A 21,926-nucleotide genomic window follows, 5' to 3' on the forward strand; every position below is an offset into this window, starting at 1 on the left:
TTCATAGTTCTGGCATTTACATCTGGAATTAGGCTACACAGTCTACGGGAAGCAAGTTAACACAGTCTAAGATGCACGTGAATTTCATGCTGGGCAAAGATGAACTATGTGGAAGATGACTTATAAGGAGCCTTTATGTTACATCTTGGCAGTTAACACAGTCTAACAGATGCACGTGAATTTCATGCTGGGCAAAGACGAACTATGTGGAAGATGACTTATAAGGAGCTTTTATGTTACATCTTGGCCTGAGGTTAGGAAACTAAAGATGACAAAGGCACTGTTTTAGTATGGGTTTTCTAGTTTCGTTTTTGTCGTGGGGGCGGGGTGGGGTAGCGGACTCGTACTCTAACAAAGACCCACCCGAGGCTGCGTGTCGGCCTGGGGGCAGCAGGGGGCGGGAGAAGCTTGGCTCTAGACCACGCGTTCCTTTTCACGTGACCTGTCGCTCTCTTTCCCGTGGCGGCCCTGCTTCCGGCAGGGGCATCACCCGGAAGTGGGGGTAGTCGAAGGAGGGAGGGATAAAGGCGGCTGGCCGCGGCGGCGGGGGGGTGGGAAAAGAGAAGCAGAGGGAGGAGTTGCTGCTGCCGCCGCCGCAGACGCGGCTACTGTGACTTCTCCGATTGTGTGAGCTTTGTTGGAGCCTGCGTACGTGGATTTATCGCTAACACGGTCTGCGTAGCTCCAGAGGTTTAACCATAGGATAGAGAAACCAGGTAAGTCCTACATTGGCTTCCCGTCGTCCTTTCTCCTGGAGGGGGTCTTCTGTGCTGTCAGTTTGTACTACGAGTGTGGTGAGAAGGTCATGTTAGTCTGGGGCAGTCTCGAAAGTCTCACTTATTCACAATTCAGGTATTACTACATTTATGTTTTACCTCCCCTAACAGGGGATAGAGGAGAGGAAATTAAATCCTGACCTGTGTCACTTTCTTGTACCCTCTTGGAGAGAGTGTCCTGATCATCCATGGCCTACGTTACCCAATTAATTGAGGGTACAAGAAAGTTTGTATTTGGCATTGGAAGTCACATGGACTGGGGTCTTTGCTTAGTGACACCTCTTTATACTTTGGAAGCTAAGGTTACTAAAATGACCATAATTGATGAAATAATAATTGAAAAATAGATATTTGGCTCCTTGTCTTGCTCTGGGAGCGTAAGGTAAACTGAGAGAACATTCTTGTTTCCACTTAGTTTTGTTCATTGTGCCCCCTTTCCAGTAAAGTTACTGTCCATTGTCCAACCCTGTGGCATCTTATCTTTGACACTTTTCTTCATCGTAGACGTTGAGATTATCTTAAGCACAAACACTTATCGTTTCACAATTCAGCGTTTGTCCAGGATCTGATCTTTATTTTAATCACAGACCCTTTATCTACAATAGTATGGCCTTGTATTGAGAATATGTGCAAAACATTGAATTAGATGATACTGAGGTTATTAATTTTTTTTTTTTTTTTTTGCCGGGTGCGGAGGGGCGGGGAGGGGGTGATGCACAAGAAATAAGACAGTTCCTGGCCTCAAAAGAGTTTACTTACAATGGGCTGGGCGCGGTGTCTCACACGCCTGTAATACCAACACTTTGGGAGGCCGAGGAGGGTGGATCACCTGAGGTCAGGAGATCGAGACCAGCCTGGCCATCATGGCGAAACCCTGTCTCTACTAAAAATACAAAAATTAGCTGGGCGTGGTGGCGGGCGCCTGTAATCCCAGCTACTCGGGAGACTGAGGCAGGAGGATCGCTTGAACCTGGGAGGCGGACGTTGCAGTGAGCCGAGATCGCGCCACTGCACTCCAGCCTGGGCTACAAGAGCGAAACTGTCTGCAAAAAAGAAGGAAAAAAAAAATAAACAGTTTACATACAATTGAGTCCGAATTGAGTCAGTTGAATTCAGCTATGAAGACAATGGTTTCTAGCAGCCCCACTCACTGAATTACTAGGTTGCTTATCGCATCCTTTTTAATGGTTATTTTTGAACTGGCATTTTATTATATTTAACATTTTCTTGTGTCTAAGGTCATGACATGAGAGAGTTTTTTTTGTACTTGAGGGTCTCAATGTAGTAGGAAAGAGAGATACACGATTACCTAAACATTTAAAAAATCTCACTAACATTATATATTAGAAACAGGAGGTGTTATGAGAGTGCAGGGAAGGGAGCATGTGAACTGGGCTTTGAAAAATAGATAGGATTTAGCTTTGCAGGAATGGAGGAAGAGGAAGACATCTATCTGTACTGATAGAAGAAATAATGTGAGCAAAGCCGTGGGGGTCTGGAAAGTTGCCCGACATCCGGTAACACACTGTATGTCAGTATCCCTATTTCTAACAGCCACATCTTCCAAGATGTCACTGATTAAAATTAGAAAAAATATAGAATACAAAACTAGTCAGCTCACAAACATATCCAACTGCCCTCCAGCCAATAAAAAAGCTTATATAGAGAAAAAAAATACATGGAAATGACAAAAGCAATGTTAATATATGAGGCTCAATTCTGATGTAAACTCAAATCTAAAAGAGAAAAAATGTAAAACTTGCTATACTTTAATTCTGATTGAGTGTTGTGCCTTAAATATAATTTGGAATCATTTTAAAAATTGTTGGGAATGAATAACATTTTCTGAAGTGAGCAACTGTTCCAGGTTTTCCCCAAGGAATTTCCACTTTTCCTTTTTTCCTCTAAATTGATTTCTCTCTATTGGTCTTCTTAAACTTGATAGGAACTATTCTATTCTAATCACAGCCTTAGAAAGATCTTGATTCCTGCCCTCAAGATAAGGTTAAACACTAATCCCTCCAAAGGATAGGTTAACATCTCTGTTCTCTAAAGCAGAAGGTTGATTTTCTTTGAAAAATGCTTGCAGAAGCAGTAAAATTTGCTTACAAAACGAGAGAGAGAGAAAAGAGTGCAAAAATAACCCCAGCTAACACACTACAACCTTCACTTCTGTGAGGGCGCTAAAGGAAATACATTAAAAAAAATAAATTCCTTGTTATAACTCCTTTTATCTATCTATTTAAAAGCTCTTGGCAAACTTTATTGATCAAGACTTTGGACATCCTGATGAGTGAAAATAATCTTCATTTGCCAGTTGGGAAAGTAAATTGCAAGGGGAGATTTTTGTCTGAACTCAAAGAAGCACTAGCATAGATGAGAATAGTATTTGGGAGTTTTGTCTCAAAATTCCTTCCGTTCATCTTTGTTAAAGGGCAGTTCAGGTTTTAGTGTTTTGTTTTTAGACAACAATATTTCTTAGGATATAGCTCAACATGGGGCCGGGGCAAGAGTGTTGGGAGGCTGGAGGACAGATGAGTGATAGGCAGTGGTTAGGCAGAGTATTTTAGTTCAGTCTACCATCCCAGCAATCATGTTTTTCCCTCTTAAATCTCAGTCTTCAGGTTGATTCAATGTGATATTACTTGCTTACTTAACTTGCTGAGATAGTTTGGCAGGAAAAATATCAAAATTCCTTTAGAATATGTTTCATTAAGGTAAGAGTCCTGTGTTTCTGATTTTATAAAATGTTCTTACTTTTTCCAGCACTGTTTGCAAATTGAAGTGATTTCCTAATCTTTATGTGCCCAAATGTATGAGATATTGGTAGACTACATCAGTTTTCACAGATAACTCTTTCCTTGAAGGAAATGAGGGTAAAATACCCCATTTTGAGCCAGTTATGTGTACTTTGTACCGTATTTTCTGTTCACATTTAGAATTATACAACTATGTCTCAAGGATGAAAAAAGAGTTTTACTTATTTTTACTATTAATCTCTGGTGTAGAGGTCCAGTTTTTCAGACCTATAATCATGAGTGCATTTTTAACAATTTACCAATTGAAATAAATGTGTTATTTCACACTGTAGGGATATTGTTTTAGACTGGCCATTAACCTTGTTTTATTTTATTTTTATTTTAAAAGATGTTATTGTTATTATTTATGTATTTATTTATTTTTAGAGACAGGGCCTCGCTCTGTGGCCCAGGCTAGTATGCCGTGGCACAATCATAGCTCACTGCAGCCTTAATCACCGGGGCTCAAATGATCCTCTGGCCTCTCAAGTAGCTGGAACCACAGGCGCATGCCACCATGCCTAGCTACTTATTTATTAATTAATTATTATTATTATTAATATTATTTTTAAGAGATGGGGTCTTGCTCTGTCACCCAGGCTGGAGTGCAGTGGCGCCATCATAGCTCACTGCAGCCTTGATCTCACAGGCTCAAGCGATCCTCCTACCTCAGCCTCCTGAGTAGCTGGGACTATAGGTGTGTGCGACCACTCCCAGCTAATTTTTAAATTTTTTGTAGAGACAGCATCGTGCTGTGCAGTGATGTGATCTTGGCTCATTGCAACCTCCGCCTCCTGGGTTCTAGTGATTCTTTTGCTTCGGCCTCCCACGTAGCGGGGACTACAGGTGTGCGCCACCACACTTGGTTAGTTTTTGTATTTTTGGTAGAGAAGGGGTTTTGCCATGTTGGTCAGGCTGGTATTGAACTCCTGACTGACCTCAAGTGATCCACCCGCCTCAGCCTCCCAAAGTGCTGGGATTACAGGCATGAGCCACTGCGCCAGGCATTGAAACACCTAGTGTTAAAAATGGTGTCTTAATTGTATTCTCAGATTCTCCTAGAAAGAAAAGATATACTAAATGTATATTTAGATATACTAAAACACTTAATGTTTATTTTCGTTTATTTATTTTTGAGATAGAGTCTGGCTCTGTCACCTAGGCTGGAGTGAAATGGTCTATGTTTGTTTTTTCATCTTGACAGTAATATCTTTGAACATTTTCTGGAGTATTAGATATTATTCTCTTGATGCTTCAAGGTATCTTAACTTCACCATTGTATTGTGATATGTTGTTTTGGAGAGACAGTATAATGTAGGATTAAGAGTGGAGGCTAGGTGGGGCACAGTCGCTCACACCTGTAATCCCAGCAGTTTGGGAGGCCATGGCAGGTGGATTGCTGGAGCCCAGGCGTTTGAGACCAGCCTGGGCAACATAGGGAAACCCTGCCTCTACAAAAAATACAAAAATTAGCTGAGTGTGTTGGCACGTGCCTGTAGTCCCAGATACTCAGGAGGCTGAGGTGGAAGGATCGCTTGAGCCTGGAAGGTTGAGGCTGCAGTGAGCTGAGATCACACAACTGTACTCCAGCCTGGATGAGAGAGTGACAGAGTGAGACCCTGTCTTGTCTGGAAAAAAAAAAAGCCTGTCTTGTCTGGCTCAGTCCAGGTGCTAGACTGTCTAGGTGGGATCCCAGCCCCTCTGCTTACTACTTGGATGACCCTGGGCAGATTTCATACTCCTCTGTGCCTCAGTTCCTTCAAATTTCAAAAATGGGGACAATAACAGTACCTGTCTCACAGGATTGTTAATGATCTAATACATGTACAGTGTCTGGCAGATAGTAAACATACAATAAAATGTAGTTACCTTTAATATTTTAATATATTATTTACTGTAAAAGTAATTTTAGCATCCTATATAATAAAATTATAAATTATAGTTTTGCTGTACTACAAATTTAGTAGACTACAGGATCAACGTACTAATCAATCAATACTTGCAAGCAATATTTAAATTCTTTAAAAAAATTTTTTTTGGAGACAGAGTTTTGCTCCGTAGCCCAGGCTGGAGTTGCAATGGCACGATCTCAGCTCACTGCAACCTCTGCCTCCAGGGTTCAAGCGATTCTCATGCCTCAGCCCCCCGAGTAGCTGGGGTTACAGGTGTGTACCACCACACCCGGCTAATTTATTTATTTTTAGTAGAAACGGGGTTTCACCATGTTGGCCAGCCTGGTCTCAAACTCCTGGCCTCAAGTGATCTGCCCGCTTCGGCCTCCCAAAGTGCTGGGATTACAGGTTTGAGCTACCGCTCCCGGCCCTGCCACCGCACCTGGCACAATACTTAATTTCTAAGTTACACCATAGAAAATTGGCCAGTGTGGTGGCTCACGCCTGTAATCTCAGCACTTTGGGAGGCTGAGGTGGGTAGATTGCTTGAACTCAGGAGTTCCAGACCGGCCTGGGCAACAAGTTGAAACCCCATCTCTACAAAAATTGCAAAAAATAGCCAGGTGTGGTGGCGTGCGCCCATAGTCCCAGCTACTGGGGAGGCTAAAGAGGGGGGATTGCTTGAGCCTGGGAGGTTGAGGCTGCAGTGAGCTGAGATCATGTCACTGCACTCCAGCCTGGGCGACAGAGTGAGACCCTGTCTCAAAAAAAAAAAAAAAAAAAAAAAAAAAGAGAAAGAAAATGGAAAACTCAGATTGAGAGGGTCCCCCGGTAGCCTACAGTACACCTACATATGCTAACATGGCATCTTAAAGCTCATTATTACAGCTGGCAAATCAAATCACTGTGATGTGCTCATTCTATTTCCCTATCAAGAAAACTCATAACAATCTGCTTCTGTAATTAGTGAGCCACAGACTCTAGGCCATCGAGATTTTCCACATTCCTTAATTGTCAAATGCTGAACCATACTTGTACTGAATAAGTTGTGATACAGTGTAAGCAAGGGAAAAGGTCTTATGTATGTCTAACCTACTCTGCAAATAGCTGCATTTTTACAAAGTTGTGTGTAAATTGAATTTTTACAAAGCATGTCAGCACTTCGATTAGTACATTTTTATTGTGTGCTTATTGCATATTCAGTGTTTACTGTGAGCTATACAAAGAAGCATAAGGCATATGTTCCAATGTCTAGCAAGAGAAAGAAGTTTAATACCAAGCAGAGAGAAATTAGGTACTACTAAACTATGAAACTGATTCCAGGGTATTTGGAATTTAAAAAGAAAGTGGCTAGGAGTATTTGACATGATTTTTCATGAAGGAGGTGGGACTTCAGTTCATTTACTTACTCAACAGTGATAATTATTGAGTAGCCACCATGTTCACTGGTGGTATGATAGTGAACAGAGCAGATATGGTCCTGCTTCTGTGGAGTTTACAGACTAGTGAAGTAATAGAACTTAAATATGTGCAAGAAAACATTCTAGGTGAGGGGACCAGTTCTAAACAAAGTCATAGAAATAAATGATAAGAGCATGGACTGTATGGCAATCAGTGAAGGGACTTGCTTGATTGTAGTAGAGATTTTATGTTGGGGAGGAGCATTGCAAGTGATAGATGCAGACCATCTTTTGAATGCTTTGAAGAACTATTTAAGTCTGTCTAAAAGTCCTTTGGATACACTGTTCTGGAGAGGGTTTGGGGCTTTGGGGTCAATACTGCCTTGGTTTGATCTCATCTCTAATTTGTTTAAGTTTAGAATTTTATAGTAAGTTTTCTCAGTGACACAACTCTATAGGCAATAAAATGATATTTACAGAGTGATTGGGGTCAGTAACCCTTGTATCAGTTAAGCAGTGTCCACATGAAGTGCCAGTAGGAAGTCCAAGGAAAGGTTGGGAGAAATAAAAGGAGGTTAGTCAAGGAAAGAGAAATAAATACATTCTGTGATAGTTGGTGGAATGTCATCAGAAATGTCTTCAAGCAAAACAATACATTTGCCTGTCTTTTGTTTCTAGTTGCGTTTAATGGTAGTGTGTTTTTTCCTTGTCTAAATATGAGAAAGAGAAACTAAATTGCAGCTATTTGACTTGGGCATCTGAGAGCTACCAATGTTTGGCTTAGGTTATGTTCTACATTTGAAGCATCTGGTCAATTTTAGATTGTCTTCAATATTTGAAGCATCTGGCTAGACCAGTTGTGTCCCAGTTTTGTATTTTACCTAAACTCAACTTGGTCAGAAGCTTATGTAGTAAGTATTGTTTGTAACCTGTGTTAGTACTCTCTTAACATGGCTTAAAGCATGAATGGATTGCCAAATGAATACCTGTTATGACTTTAATTTTTTCTTGTTACCTTTGGATTTAATGTAAGTATAGTAATGCTCTGAGAACATTTGACAGTATTGTTCAGGCGCTTTTTTTTTTTTGAGACAGGGTCTGGCTTTATTGCCTAGGCTGGAGTGCAGTGGCACGATCACAGCTCACTGCAGCCTCAACCTCCTGGGCTCAAGCAATCCTCTTACTTCAGCATTCCAAGTAGATAGGACCACAGGCATGTGCCACCATGCCTGGCTAATTTTTAAATTTTTTTTTTTTTTGAGACGGAGTCTTTCTCTGTACCCCAGGCTGGAGTGCACTGGCGCGATCTCGGCTCACTGCAGGCTCCGCCTCCCGGGTTCACGCCATTCTCCTGCCTCAGCCTCCCGAGTAGCTGGGATTACAGGCCCCCGCCACCACGCCCAGCTAATTTTTTGTATTTTTAGTAGGGACAGGGTTTCACCGTGTTAGCCAGGATGGTCTCAATCTCCTGACCTCGTGATCTGCCCGCCTCGGCCTCCCAAAGTGCTGGGATTACAGGCTTGAGCCACCGCGCCCGGCCTAAAATTTTTTTTGTAGAGATGGGATCTTACTTTGTTGCCCAGGCTGGTCTTGAACTCCTGGGTTCAAGTGATTCTCCTGCCTCAGCCTCCCCAAAGTGCTAGGAGTACACAGGCATGAGCCATCATGCATAGCTGCTTATTCAGGTGCTTTTAAGAAATTTTTTCCACCAGAAAAGTAGAAATGATCATACCAGACTACCTTTGTCTCCTCCCAATCTTTTATTATGGTGATATCCAACCTTGTTATAAGGAGGAGCTTCTTTTAATCTCAGAGTCATGAGATCAGGGCAGATACTGACAGTGTAGTTCCTGAGAAGTAGTTGCTGGCTGTGCTGTTCTTCCTTTCACACTAGGAATCTTAGCTGAGACATGTAGCAGAGAGAAGACATTTATGGGGAGCCAGCATGGAGCTTTATAGGAGGTGAGGTGTCTAGATCTACCAGTAGATCCCGATTTGCAGGTTTGAGACTCCTACCTTATTTCATCCATGGCTGTTGCATTATACAAATCTAGTGGGCAGCAGCCACAGTCTGTAAAAATTATGACATGGAATTACACAATGTGGCAGCCCTGGAAACTACCCAAACCACTTCTATTTCTAGTCCTGTATTCCCTTCAATACCTACTACATCCAGCAGCCGTGATAGTCCCAACACGTTTGTCATTTGAATCTCTTTGCTTCCCACTTTAAGGCTCCCCTTTAATCCAACAGATGCAATTTACATCTTTGTCTAAGGATTTCAAGGAGTTGCATAAATTTTCTTATTCTATTTAAGTATACTCATCAAGAAAATGATAATACCTGCCTCATCTAATTCATAGGTTTTTATCAGTATCAAGTGGAATAATGTATGCAAAAACTTCATAAATTAAAGAATACTACACAAATATAATATTCTTTTTGGATGTATTGTGTTGTGGAAAGAATACTGAATTCGAATCAGATGTCTGGCATCTCAGTTCTTTCTGCTATTAACAAACTGTGACTTTGGACAAGTTACTTTGTGCTCTGGGGACTTTGTTTCCTTACCTATAAGAGGAAACTAATAATGCCACTCCTATCTACCCAGAAACCTAAGAGCTACTTTTTCCTCACCTCCACATTCAGTCACCAAATTTGTTGTCTAGTTTTTAAAATTTCTTAAGTTGGTCCTGCCCTCTCTATCTCCATTCAGTTCCTAATCACTTCCGTTTTGGGCAGCAGCCTGTTAAAAAAAATTGTGGTAAAATATGCATAATATAATATTGACCATTTTAACATTTTAATCTTTTTTTTTTTTTTTGAGACGAAGTCTCACTTTGTCACCCAGGATGGAGTGCAATGGTGTGATCTCTGCTCACTGCAGCCTCCACCTCCCAGGCTCAAGCAATTCTCCTGCCTCAGCCCCCTGAGTAGCTGAGATTACAGGGACATGCCACCCCTGGCTAATTTTTGTATTTTTAGTGGAGATGGGGTTTCACCATGTTGTCCAGGCTGGTGTCGAGCTCCTGACCTCAAATGATCCACCCTCTTTGGCCTCCCAAAGTGCTGGGATTACAGGTGTAAGCCACTGTGCCTGGCCCCATTTTAACCATTTTTAAAGGTACAAGTCAGTGGCATTGAGTGCATTCTCAGTGTTGTACAATCATCACTGTTATGCATTTCCAGATTTTTTTCATCATCCCAAGCTGAAACTCTGTACCCATTAAATAAGAGCTTCTCGTTCTGCCTTCTCTCACCCCCTGGTAACCTCATTCTACTTTCTGTCTCTATGAATTTACCTATTCTAGGTACTTTTTGAAAAATAATTTCAAGATTTGTTTTTGATTCAGAGGGTACATGTGCAGGTTTATTACCTGGGTATATTGCATGATGCTGAGGTTGGGGTACAATTGATCCTGGCAATCAGGTACTGAGCAGAGTGCACAATAATTTTTCAACCCTTGCCCCACTCCCTCCCCACCCAGTAGTCCCCAGTATCTGTTGTTGCCATCTTTATGTCTATGAGTATCCATTTTTTTTTTTTTTTGAGACAGAGTCTCGCTCTGTCGCCCAGGCTGGAGGGCAGTGGCGCGATCTTGGCTAACTGCAAGCTCTGCCTCCTGGGTTCACACCATTCTCCTGTCTCAGCCTCCCAAGTAGCTGGGACTACAGGTGCCCGCCACCACGCCTGGCTAATTTTTTTTGTATTTTTAGTAGAGACGGGGTGTCACCATGTTAGCCAGGATGGTCTCGATCCCCTGACCTTGTGATCCTCCCACCTCGGCCTCCCAAAGTGCTGGGATTACAGGCGTGAGCCACCACGCCCGGCCGAGTACCCATTGTTTAGCTACCACTTATAAGTGAGAAAATGTGGTATTTGGTTTTCTGGTCTGTGTTAGTTTGCTTAGGATAATGGCCTCCAGCTGATTCCGTGTTGCTGCAAAGGACATGATTTTGTTCTTTTTTTAATGGCTGCATAGTATTCCATGGTGTATATGTACCACATTTTCTTTATCCAGTCCACCATTGACGGGCACCTAGGTTGATTCTATGTCTTTATTATTGTGAATAATGCTGCAATAAACATACAAGTGCATGTCTCTTTTTGGTAGGACAATTTATTTTCTTTTGGATTTATACTCAGTAATGGGATTACTGGGTCGAATTGAGTTCTGTTTTAAGTTCTTTGAGAAATCTCCAAACTACTTTCCACCATGCCTGAACTAATTTACATTCCCACCAACAGTATATAAGCATTTCTAGGTACTTTTAATAAATGGAATAATACAATATTTGCCCTTTTGTGTCTGGCTTATTTTACCTAGCATAATGTCTCAAAGTTTCATCCATGTTGTAGTATGTGTGAGAATTTCATTCCTTTTTATGGCTGAATAATATTCCATTGTTGGGTAATAACATTTTAACTGGTCCTCCTAACTCCAGGCTTTGCCCTATCAAATTTGTCCTTCATGATCTGACCTTACTTACCTTTACAATCTCCTTGTTGTTACCATTCATGCCCTATGCCTCAGCCATACCAGTGGTAGTCCTTAAATATGCCATGCTGTTTGACAACTCTGTAACTTTATTCATGGCTCTTTTGTCTGAAATTTATTTCCATTTTTCTGGAGAACTCCTACTCAATCTTTAAGACCCAGTTTACCTAACAATAGTGGATGGGTGAAATTATGATACGTTCATGTAGTGGACTTCTAGTCAGCCTTTTAAAATTATGTCATATATATTAGTGGTTAAAAGCACAGACATTGGACCAGGCTTACTGGGATCAAATTTCAAATCTGTCACTTACTAACTGTGTGACATTGGGAAAGTCCCTTACCCTGTCTGTATCTCAATTTTTTCATCTATAAAACAGGGATAGTAATTGTATCTGTCCCATCAGGTTTCTGTGAACATTTAATTACTTAGAAGTATTAGCTAGGCCAGGCGCAGTGCCTCATGCCTGTAATCCCAGCACTTTGGGAGCCCGAGGTGGATGGATCACTTGAGGTCAGGAGTTCGACACCAGCCTGGCCAACATGGTGAAACCCTGTCTTTACTAAAAAATATATAAAAATTAGCCAGGCCTGGTGGTGGGCACCTGTAATCCTAGCTACTTGGGAGACTGAGGCAGGAGAATCACTTGAACCCAGGAGGTGGAGGGTGTGGGGAGCTGAGATCATGCTACTGCACTCTAGTCTGGGCAACAGAGCTAGATTCTGCCTCTAAAAATAAAAATAAAATATTAGCTATTATGTTTTATTTATTTTTTAGTTTTTAAATTTTTTGCAGAGACGGGGTCTCGCTATGTTGCTCAGGCTGATCTTGAACTCCTGGCCTCAAGAAGTCCTCCTGCTTTGGCCTGTCAAAATGCTGGGATTACAGGCGTGAGTCACTGTGCTCAGCCAAATGTATTAGCTATTGTTATATATTAATATTTATTGTCATAGAAAAATGTTTATTATATAGTATTAAATGGAAAGAAACATGCTGTAAAATAGAATAGTATATCATTTTTGTTAAAAATGTGTGTGTTCTTGGTTGTGGTGGCTCACGCCTGTAATCCCAACACTTTGGGAGGACCAGGCAGGAGGGTTGCTTGAGGCTGGGAGTTTCAGACCAGCCTGGGCAATATAGGGAGACCTCATCTCTACAAAAAATAAAAAATCAGCTGGGCATGTGGTGCATGCCTTGAGTCCCAGCTACTCAGGAGGCTGAGGTGAGAGGATTGCTTGAGCCTAGGAAGTCGAGGCCACAGTGAGCTATTACTGTGCCATTGCACTCCAGCCTGGGCAACAGAGTGAGATCCTGTCTCAAAAATGTGTTTATATGTATACACACATATAATACCCTCCTAGACTTACATACACACACCCAACCCCCCCCCCCCACAACCCTCAACATGTTAGCCTTCGTTATTTCTCAGTGATAGACCAATTGGTTGTTTATTTTTTATATTTGCTTATCTATATTTTCTGTTTTTCTCCATTTGACATTTATTTCTTACATTTGGGGAGCGTGAAGAAAGACACAGTTAAAGCATCTCTTCTGTGACGCCTTCCGTGATTTCCTTTCCTTCGTCTTTTAGGGCACCAGAATACCAGGCATCCCTGAACTCCTTAAAACCTGTGTTATATTCATTTATCTTTTAATCCCCAACTGGGACTAGTGCAGAGCCTAAAAGATACATGCACTTAGCCATATTAGTAAGGTAAAAATGGAATTATGTGAAAGCACTTTACACATGTTATCTCATATACACCACTCAGCAGTCCCATGAGTAAGAGTTATCTGTATTTTTCAGATGAGGAAACTGAGCATCAGAAGAGACCAAACAATTTGCTGAAGGTATACAACAGAAAGCAACAGAATTTGGATTCAAATCCAAGTCTGTCTGATGCCAAAGGTGGTCTTTTTAACGTATATTGAATGACTGCATGATCTAATGAATGTATCTGCTGTCTCAGATGACATAATTTATGAAAGACTTATTGGTAAACAAATACGCTATATGAATGTAAAGATATGTTGTTGTTATTTTCTGCTATATTTTCATCTGCACCCTAGATTCTGACCAGGCAAACGAGCTTTCCTTCTCCCCATGCACAATTTTTTCCCTCTATTAGTATAAATTGGCAATTTTGGCTCTCCATTTGTCATTTTATACTGCCCATGCTCTTTCCACTCTTTAGGAACCTGATTCATAATTATGATATTAAGCTTTTCAGATTAATCTAGCCATGTCCATCAGATTTACTGTTGTGTGTACATGTTGAGGAAACTAATTAGAAAGTATCTGGCCAGATACAATTTGTTTCAGTGATGCCAAAGTATGGTAATTCCTAGTTTAATGTGTTTACCTTTTTCTTTTTTTTCTTTCTTTCTTTGTTTTTTGAGACAGAGCCTGTTTACCTTTTTTGTGTGTGCTGATATGTCCACAGTTAATTTCCTACATTCATATTCATACCGCTTTCAAAAGAAGGTGTTGTCAGTGATAAAACATTAGACAGAAATAGTTTTTAGACAGAGGATGTTAATAAGTTCAGCCTATGTCTTATTTAGGTTTATGTTTTTGTGTGTATGTGTGCACAGCCTTCATCATTTAAGTTTATGTTTTGCGTGTATGTGTATGCAGCCTTCATCAAAAGAAAAAAGGCAGATAGTCAGGAGGTGTTTTAACAATTTATATCACAGCTACAACAGAATATACTAAACCAAAATTTAGAATTTGATTATAGCTTGACTCCCTACAATTTTTTCAGAATTAAAAAGATGAATCCCCTTTAAAAGCAAACTAACTGAAGGGAAGCATCTACTTTGTGAAAATTCCCTGTCTAAAATGGCGGTGGCGGGAAATAACTCCCTTTTAAGTACTGCACTTTTTTTATTCTACCAGAACCTGGTTTCTAAAGATTTCAACCTATTTTTATTAGTCTCAGTTTTATGAGATGACAAAGTTCATCTTAGTGATTTCTAACTAAGAAAGCACAACCACAGAACTGAGGAATAGATTCTGGAAAGGGAAACTTCCTGCAAATTATGATGAATTTACAGAAATAGTAAATATTTAAATTCCATAAATAGTAAATATTGTTGTTGATAGTTATTTGTCTTGATTTCTGTTCAAGAAGTATACGTTTGAATTAGCACACAATTTATTTTATTCCTAGCAATTTAGTATATTTTTCCTAGCCATCAATATTTGGGATTCTGCTTGCTTATGATTACAAATCACTTGAAACCTGCCAGTTGAAAATTCTCAAGGGTGTGAAATGATATGGGCCTTCTGTGAATTCGTTCCCCTTTATCTGTATAAAATACCTGGCTAAACAGTTGTCTTCGACAATTTTAAATTACTGTTTCCTTTCTTAAAAACTCCTTTCCAGAAGCTGATCTCCCATACATTTCCAGTACATAATTTTTCATCCTTATCTGTCCTGACAGTGATTCAGCTTTGAATAAGAGAGAATGTTACCAGAGTTTCACCTTTATTGGCCTAAGTCTTTGTTTATTTTTTGAGATAGTCTTGCTCTGTCGCCTAGGCTGGAGTGCAGTGGCATGATCTCGGCTCACTGCAACTTCTGCCTCCCGGGTTCAAGTGATTCCCTGCCTCAGCCTCCCGAGTAGCTGGGACTGCAGGCATGCACCACCATGCCCAGCTAATTTTTGTATTTTGGGTAGAGATGGGGTTTCGCCATGTTGGCCAGGCTGGTCTCGAACTCCAGACCTCAGGTGATCCACCTGCCTCAGCCTCCCAAAATGCTGGAATTACAGGCATGAGCCACCATGCTCAGCCAGGCTAAGTCTTTAAAATAGGACATGAAAGGAATTGAAGGGTTGGGTATGGGTGGGGATGTAGATCTATACTATATTTATGGAATGTTTTCTTCCTTTGTGCTGAAAATTGTTCTTTGGACCTTGGGATGAAAAGAGAAAATATATGAAAAATAAGAATGTTATGAAAAGTCTAAGTATTCTGAAAAATACATTAGTATACTACTTTGTAATCATACCATATAAATATTTCAGCTATAAAAATTAATGCAAAATAAATTTTCTCCCAATATGTTAACTGCTTTAAAAAAAAGTATTGGCAAGATTGATTATATTCTTTCCTAAGAGGAAAGATAACTTTGAGTAATCACCAAGATGGTTTACCAACATACACCACATATACTGAGTATTACAGTCTTCACCAACATGAGTCAAATGCTAGCGTGTATAGGGTTGGTAGTATAAGCCTACCTGGTACCTTTTTGGTTTTGCTGATTAAATGGTGCTAATGAAGCCAGGGTTATAGACTTCATCTCTGTGGGAGTCACTTGTTCTTTGGAGTCATTAGGTATGCCACTAACTCTGCTCCACAGTTTTACGAATTCAGTTTGTTCATTAAGAAAGGGAGGCTAGTACAGAGTAAAAATAGCTCAGCAAAAAGCCATCATCAGTACCCATGCCCTTGGCCTCCTGATGGGGGGAGGAGGGTCTGTAATGTCCAGGCTTTCAAACTCACATATACATTTTTATTATTAATCAGTGGAGGCTGCACTTAGAAATTTATTTCTTTGGACTTCTGCAATATTCTGCTTATAAAGTGTTTCTGTGGTTTCAACTGTAGATCCTTTTTTGCCTTTATCTCCAGACTCTTTTGTCTCAAGACTTTACTGTCTCAGAGAACTAAGGAAAGACTTGGCTCACTATACGCATTTGCAGAAGGTAATAAGGCTTTTTTTTATCGCCATAAAGTGATCTCAACAAAGTGACAAATCTACAGTTTCAGAATTGAAACTAAACAACTCTTTTGGGGTTTATTAGACTCTTCTATATTAAGTAGAGCAGTTTTAGGTGAGCCTCTGGGAATCTCATGAAACTGAGCTTCCAGTGTGGCTCATAGTCTTTTGTAATCTATATAAATCTATGGTATCTTTTATTGAGTATCATTAAAGAATGAGGTATTTTGCAGAAGTGAATTTCCAAATAACTGAAGTATACCCTTTACATTTTTGTCATTCAGAGATCTTAAAGGGGATCTGATGCATGCATCCTACAAAGGCATCCTTGAAATACATTTATTTTTCCAAAATAAAAATACTTTTATTTCTGATTGGAACATTGATAAATGGTCAATGTAAAAACAAAATCTAGTCAATATTTATTTATTTATTTATTTGAGACAGTCTCGTTCTGTCGCCCAGGCAGTGGGGGCAGTCTCAGCCCTCTGTAACCTCTGCCTCCCAGGTTCAAATGATTCTCCTGCCTCAGCCTCCTGAGTAGCTGGGGCAACAGGCGTCCACCACCACACCCGGCTAATTTTTGTATTTTTAGTAGAGACAGGGTTTCACCACGTTGGCCAGGCTGGTCTCAATCTCCTGACCTCAAGTCATCCACCCGCCTTGGCCTCCCAAAGTGCTGGGATTGTAGGCATGAGCCACCATCCCCAGTCCCAGTCAATATTTAGATATCTCTCCTTTCTGAGATTTATTTTTTCTTACAGCATTTATCACTACTTGACTTTCGCAATTTTTTTTTTTTTGAGACAGAGTCTTGCTCTGTCACCTGGGCTAGAATGCAGTGGCACAATCTCAGCTCACTGCAACCTCCACCTCCCCGGTTCAAGTGATTCTTCTGCCTCAGCCCCCCAAGTAGCTGGGATTACAGGTGCACACCACCATACCCAGCTAATTTTTGTGTTTTCAGTAGAGACGGGGGTGTCACCATGTTGGCCAGGCTGATCTTGAACTCCTGACCTCAAGTGATCCTCCTGCCTCAGCCTCCCAAAGTTCCGGGATTGCAGGCATGAGCCACTGTGCCTGGCTCACTACTTGATTTTATACATTCCTTTGTTTGCTTATTGTCCATCTCCCTCACGAGAATGTGAGCCCCAGGAAAGAAGAGACAGTGCTCCTCTTCACTGCTGTATCACCAGCACATAGATTAGTACCTGAAACATAATGGGACTTCAATAAATATGTGCTGACTAAATGAAGAAAGTAGAAATCACTCTTAATTCCACCATCCAGGGATTAGCCACTGTTAAGATTCTAGTATCATTTCTTTCTTTTTTTTTCTTTTTTAAAGAGCAACCCTATTAACTGATCTGGTATGATTTCTAACAAAAGTATTTTTCTCTTACATACACATTCTCATGTGTATATATAAATTTATACAACCTTTTAATAGAAATAGGACTATCGTCAATTGTTTGTAGCCTCTTTTTTCACTTAACTCATCACAGACATGATGTCATTAAGCAAACAGTTATGTATTTTTAATGGAGATATGATAATATATTTGACCAATTCTGTATTGATATTTAGGTTGGTTCCAGTTTTCAATCACATAAACAACCTTGTGATAAGCATCCTTAGCCATACATCTTAGTACAGTTGTCTGTACCTTTCCTCCCCTTTGAATATATTCTTAGAACTGGAATTTCTGGGTTAAAAGGTATGCATTTTTTAAATTATACTTTAAGTTCTAGGGTACATGTGCACAATGTGCAGGTTTGTTACATATGTATACATGCGCCATGTTGGTGTGCTGCACCCATTAACTCGTCATTTACGTTAGGTATATCTCCTAATGCTATCCCTCCCCCCTCCCCCCACCCCACAACAGGCCCCAGTGTGTGATGTTCCGCTTCCTGTGTCCAAGTGTTCTTATTGTTCAATTCCCACCTATGAGTGAGAACATGCGGTGTTTGGTTTTTTTGTCCTTGCGATAGTTTGCTGAGAATGATGGTTTCCAGCTTCATCCATGTCCCTACAAAGGACATGAACTCATCAAAAGGTATGTATATTTTAAGGCTTTTTTTGAGACAGGGTCTCACTCTGTCACCCAGACTGGAGTGCAGAGGTGCAATTATGGCTCATTGCAGCCTCAAGTGATCCTCCCACCTCAGCCTCATGAGTAGCTGGGACTACAGATGTGCATCACCACACCCGGCTAATTTAAAAATTTCTTTGTAGGGACAGGGTCTTACTATATTGCCCAGGCTGCCTATTTTAAGGCTTTTGATAAATACTGCCAACTTGTGTTTTGGAAACTCTAGGGATTGGTGTTAGTTTATACTACCATCAGCAGTATATCATAGTTTGTTAACTCAAAACTATTTTGATATTAATGATTTTGAAAAAAAAAGACTTTCTAAAACACATTAAGTATTTTTAGTGCTTTATTGCTTTTCTAAGCAGAATACCTGTACCTGATTTAATTATAACACACACACACACACACACACACACACACACACACTCATATATATATGACATGACGTGCTCGACCTGTTATGGCTCACTGTCCTTGAGTTGAGAGTAGTGTTCTTCCTTCTACCACTGCCTCCATGGGGCAGAGAGATCCTTTCCAGAGCTGAGAATGTCAATAAGAGATATATGTTCCTTGGCATCTTGACTTCCTAATTGGAATTTACTATATGTTTCCCCACATGAAACAGTGTTATAGCACTATTAATATATAGTCCAGCTGCACTATTGTCTAAACTCCTAAAAAATGGACTTTTGAACCTAGCCATCATTTATAAAGTTCTTCCTATGAGAAAACATGTTTCAGCTTCAAAATTGAGAAACAACTGTTCAAGAAACCCATTTTTAAATTGAAGGTACTCATTCAATAAGTATATATTGAGGGCTTATTGTATGCGTGAAGATAAATGTGCTAGGCCCTCAATGGGTAATTCTTTTCTTGATGATGCAGTGTTAAGGTACCCCTACCCCCTAGTCATCATTTTGGTCACGTCAGGACAACCAGTTGCAATTGTAACCCAGGGAGAAAATATTACTGGAGTATGTTTGCTCGGCAGGGGACCACGTACAAGGGTTTCTGCAGATCTTTGGAGGCCAGGATTGAAGGAATAGCTGCTCAGAAGAGGTAGAAGAGCAAAACATACAGGAAATGGTAAGGAAGTGGGAAAGTTGGAAAGATTAATGTGTTTCTTTTAGATTAAGGGGAGAAGAGGTTACTGTTTGTCTTCTCGACATGAGTGAGGATGGACATTCAGGCTGACATTCTGCCATCAAAATGCCTTGTGTAGGAATATTAGTCTTTGCATATAACTTAACAAAACTGACCTGTCATTGTTCTGTTTTTGCTTGAGGACAGTGCCACACTGCTGCTGCCATATACCCAAAGAATTGCTTGAACCCATCCCCTTCATTACTTCAACTCTAATGACTATTACTTTTCATTAATTTAGGCTGTATTCTTTTCAGACAACATAAGGTAGGGGAAAAGAGCCTACTTTTTGGGATCTCAGAGGCCTGAGTTAGAGTCAGATTCTATAATTCATTAACTTATTTGTATTAGGCAAAGGAGCTCTCATTATGTCTTCGAACTTGAATCTTCTCTAGAAGGAGAAAAAAGTTTTATGTGATTATTAGGATTAAAGTGTTTAAAATGTCTGGAGTATGATAGGAACTAAATAAATTTTAATTTCTTTCTTTCTTTTTTTTTTTTTTGAGACAGGGTCTCATTATGTTGCCCAGGCTGGTCTTGAACTCCTGGGCTCAAGCAATCCTCCCACCTTGGCCTCCCAAATTTCTGTGATTACAGGCATGAGCCACTGAGCTCAGCTAAATCTTAATTTCTTTCATTCTCCTCTCCTCCACCTCATTTTCCACCCACTACCAGAATCATCTTCTATTTAAAAAATCTGCGTCTGAAAGAATACCATTATAAAAGTAGTATATTGAGGTTAAACATGGCCACCTGGCCATATGTTTAGCACTCGTCCTTCACAAAACTCCATTAATGTGACAGTGAAAAGATTTTAAAAACGTTACACTTGCAAGGAAAAGAAAACAGGAGAGCTAAATCAGCAGAGGGATGAATTTAATATATTTTTGGAAGATAGGAAGCACATGAAGAGGGAGAACCTCCCAGCAGAGGAGGATATTAATGAGAAGTCAGCTCTTTAATCTCATATTACCCATGATAGGCTCAGAATTTGAAGGTAAGTTGTTTATCCTGAAAGGTGAAGAAGAGACCCAGGGTTGAAAATAAGGGAAATGTTTTAAAGAGATTGGACCTCTTAGTTTTTCTCAGGAGACCAGGAGTATAGTCTCAGTACTAAGTGAATCTGAAAGGCTCTGAGCTCCTAGACAGTGGGGTAGAGTGGAGGATACTAAAGCATTGGGTTGAGAACAGGGAAATTCATTGGAAGTCTGCATAGTGTGTGGTCAGCCCCTTCTCCACACCTTGCTCCCAAATATAGCAGCAAATATACCTTGCTTTGCAGATAGGAGATTGGAGAATTCTTTTCTGGGAAAATGAATGATCCCAGAGAAAAGAATTCCAGATGGCAACATGATAGGGTTCCACAATGAAAAAGATAGCTAGCTGCCATTCACTCAATACTGAAATGCATAGTGGTTAAAGGCATGGGCTCTAGAGTTAGGCTTCCTGAGTTTGAACTCAGACTTAACTACTTACCAGCTATATGACCTTGGGCAAGTTACTTAACCTATTTGTTCCTCAGTGTTCCCATCTTTAGGAACCTCAAGATTATTGTAAAGGTTAAATGAGTTAACAAAGCACTGCTGATGGTAAGTTCTGGTAAATACTAGCTGAGGAAGGAGGAAGTACCCAGGGACTTCATTAGCTGTCAAAGGCAGCTCTGGCAGATCATGCCGCAATGGTGACCAGCCGCCTTTTCTACATAGGTGGTACATGGGGTCTGAACAGGGGCTTTGACCCCACAGAAGACACCTTTCCCCAGTTCCTCTCTCTCATTCTTAACTCTGTCTTTTAGGAACATTCTTAAGACTGTCTCCAACTGCAGCATTGAACTCTTACTGTTCATTTATTCAATAAATGTTTATTAGGTGCCTACTCCGTGCAAGTACTGCTCAAGCTGCTGGAATGACAGTAGTGAACCAGATCTGTAATAATAGCTAACATTTACTGAATGCTTACTGTGTGCTTTACATGTGTTAAGTTGTTGAATTCTCGAAACAACCCTCTGAAACAGATGCTGTTATGATCTCTATTTTACAGATAAGGAAACTGAGGCACAGAGATTAAATAACTTGCCAAGGTCACACAGCTAGCAAGCAGCAGAGATAGGAATCAAATCCAGACAGTCTTGCTCTTGAGTCTGTTTAAAAAAAAAATTGTAGAGACAGGGGTCTCGCTGTGTTACCCAGGCTGGACTGGAACTTGAGTCTATGTTTTTAACCATTATGCCTCCCTGTTCTCATGGAGCTTATGTTCTGAAGGTGGGAGACTGACAGTAAATAAGTAAACAAAGAAAATAGAGACCAAGTAGCAATAGGCGGTACCAATTGAGTATCGCTTATCAGAAATGCTTAGGACCGGAAGTGTTTCGGATTTCGGAATTTTTGGATTTTGGAATATTAGCATATATATAATGAGATATCTTGGGGATGGGACTCAGGTTTAAACATGAAATTCATTTACGTTTCATCTATAACTTGTACACATAGCCTGAAGTTAATTTTATTTTAAATAATTTTGTGCATGAAACAAAGCTTGTGTACAATATACCATTAGAAAGCAAAGGTGTCACTATCTCAGCCACCCATG

At 40.3% G+C, this 21,926-nt stretch overlaps 1 protein-coding gene across 3 annotated transcripts in view; it reads left to right on the plus strand.

Moving 5' to 3' along the window:
• The first annotated feature begins 535 nt into the window (after nt 1–535).
• Nucleotides 536–21,926, plus strand: part of ATP7A (ATPase copper transporting alpha) — a 135,891-nt gene continuing 114,500 nt past the window's right edge. Inside the window, exon 1 of one of the 3 annotated variants that reach the window (XM_030807384.1) lies at nt 536–716. The gene's annotated coding sequence lies outside the window, so the exon portion shown is untranslated. The remainder of the gene's footprint in view (nt 717–21,926) is intronic. The other 2 variants (XM_030807382.1, XM_030807383.1) reach the window with 2 other exon arrangements.

The sequence above is a fragment of the Nomascus leucogenys genome, chromosome X, assembly GCF_006542625.1.
Source record: "Nomascus leucogenys isolate Asia chromosome X, Asia_NLE_v1, whole genome shotgun sequence".
Taxonomy (NCBI): Eukaryota; Metazoa; Chordata; class Mammalia; order Primates; family Hylobatidae; genus Nomascus; species Nomascus leucogenys.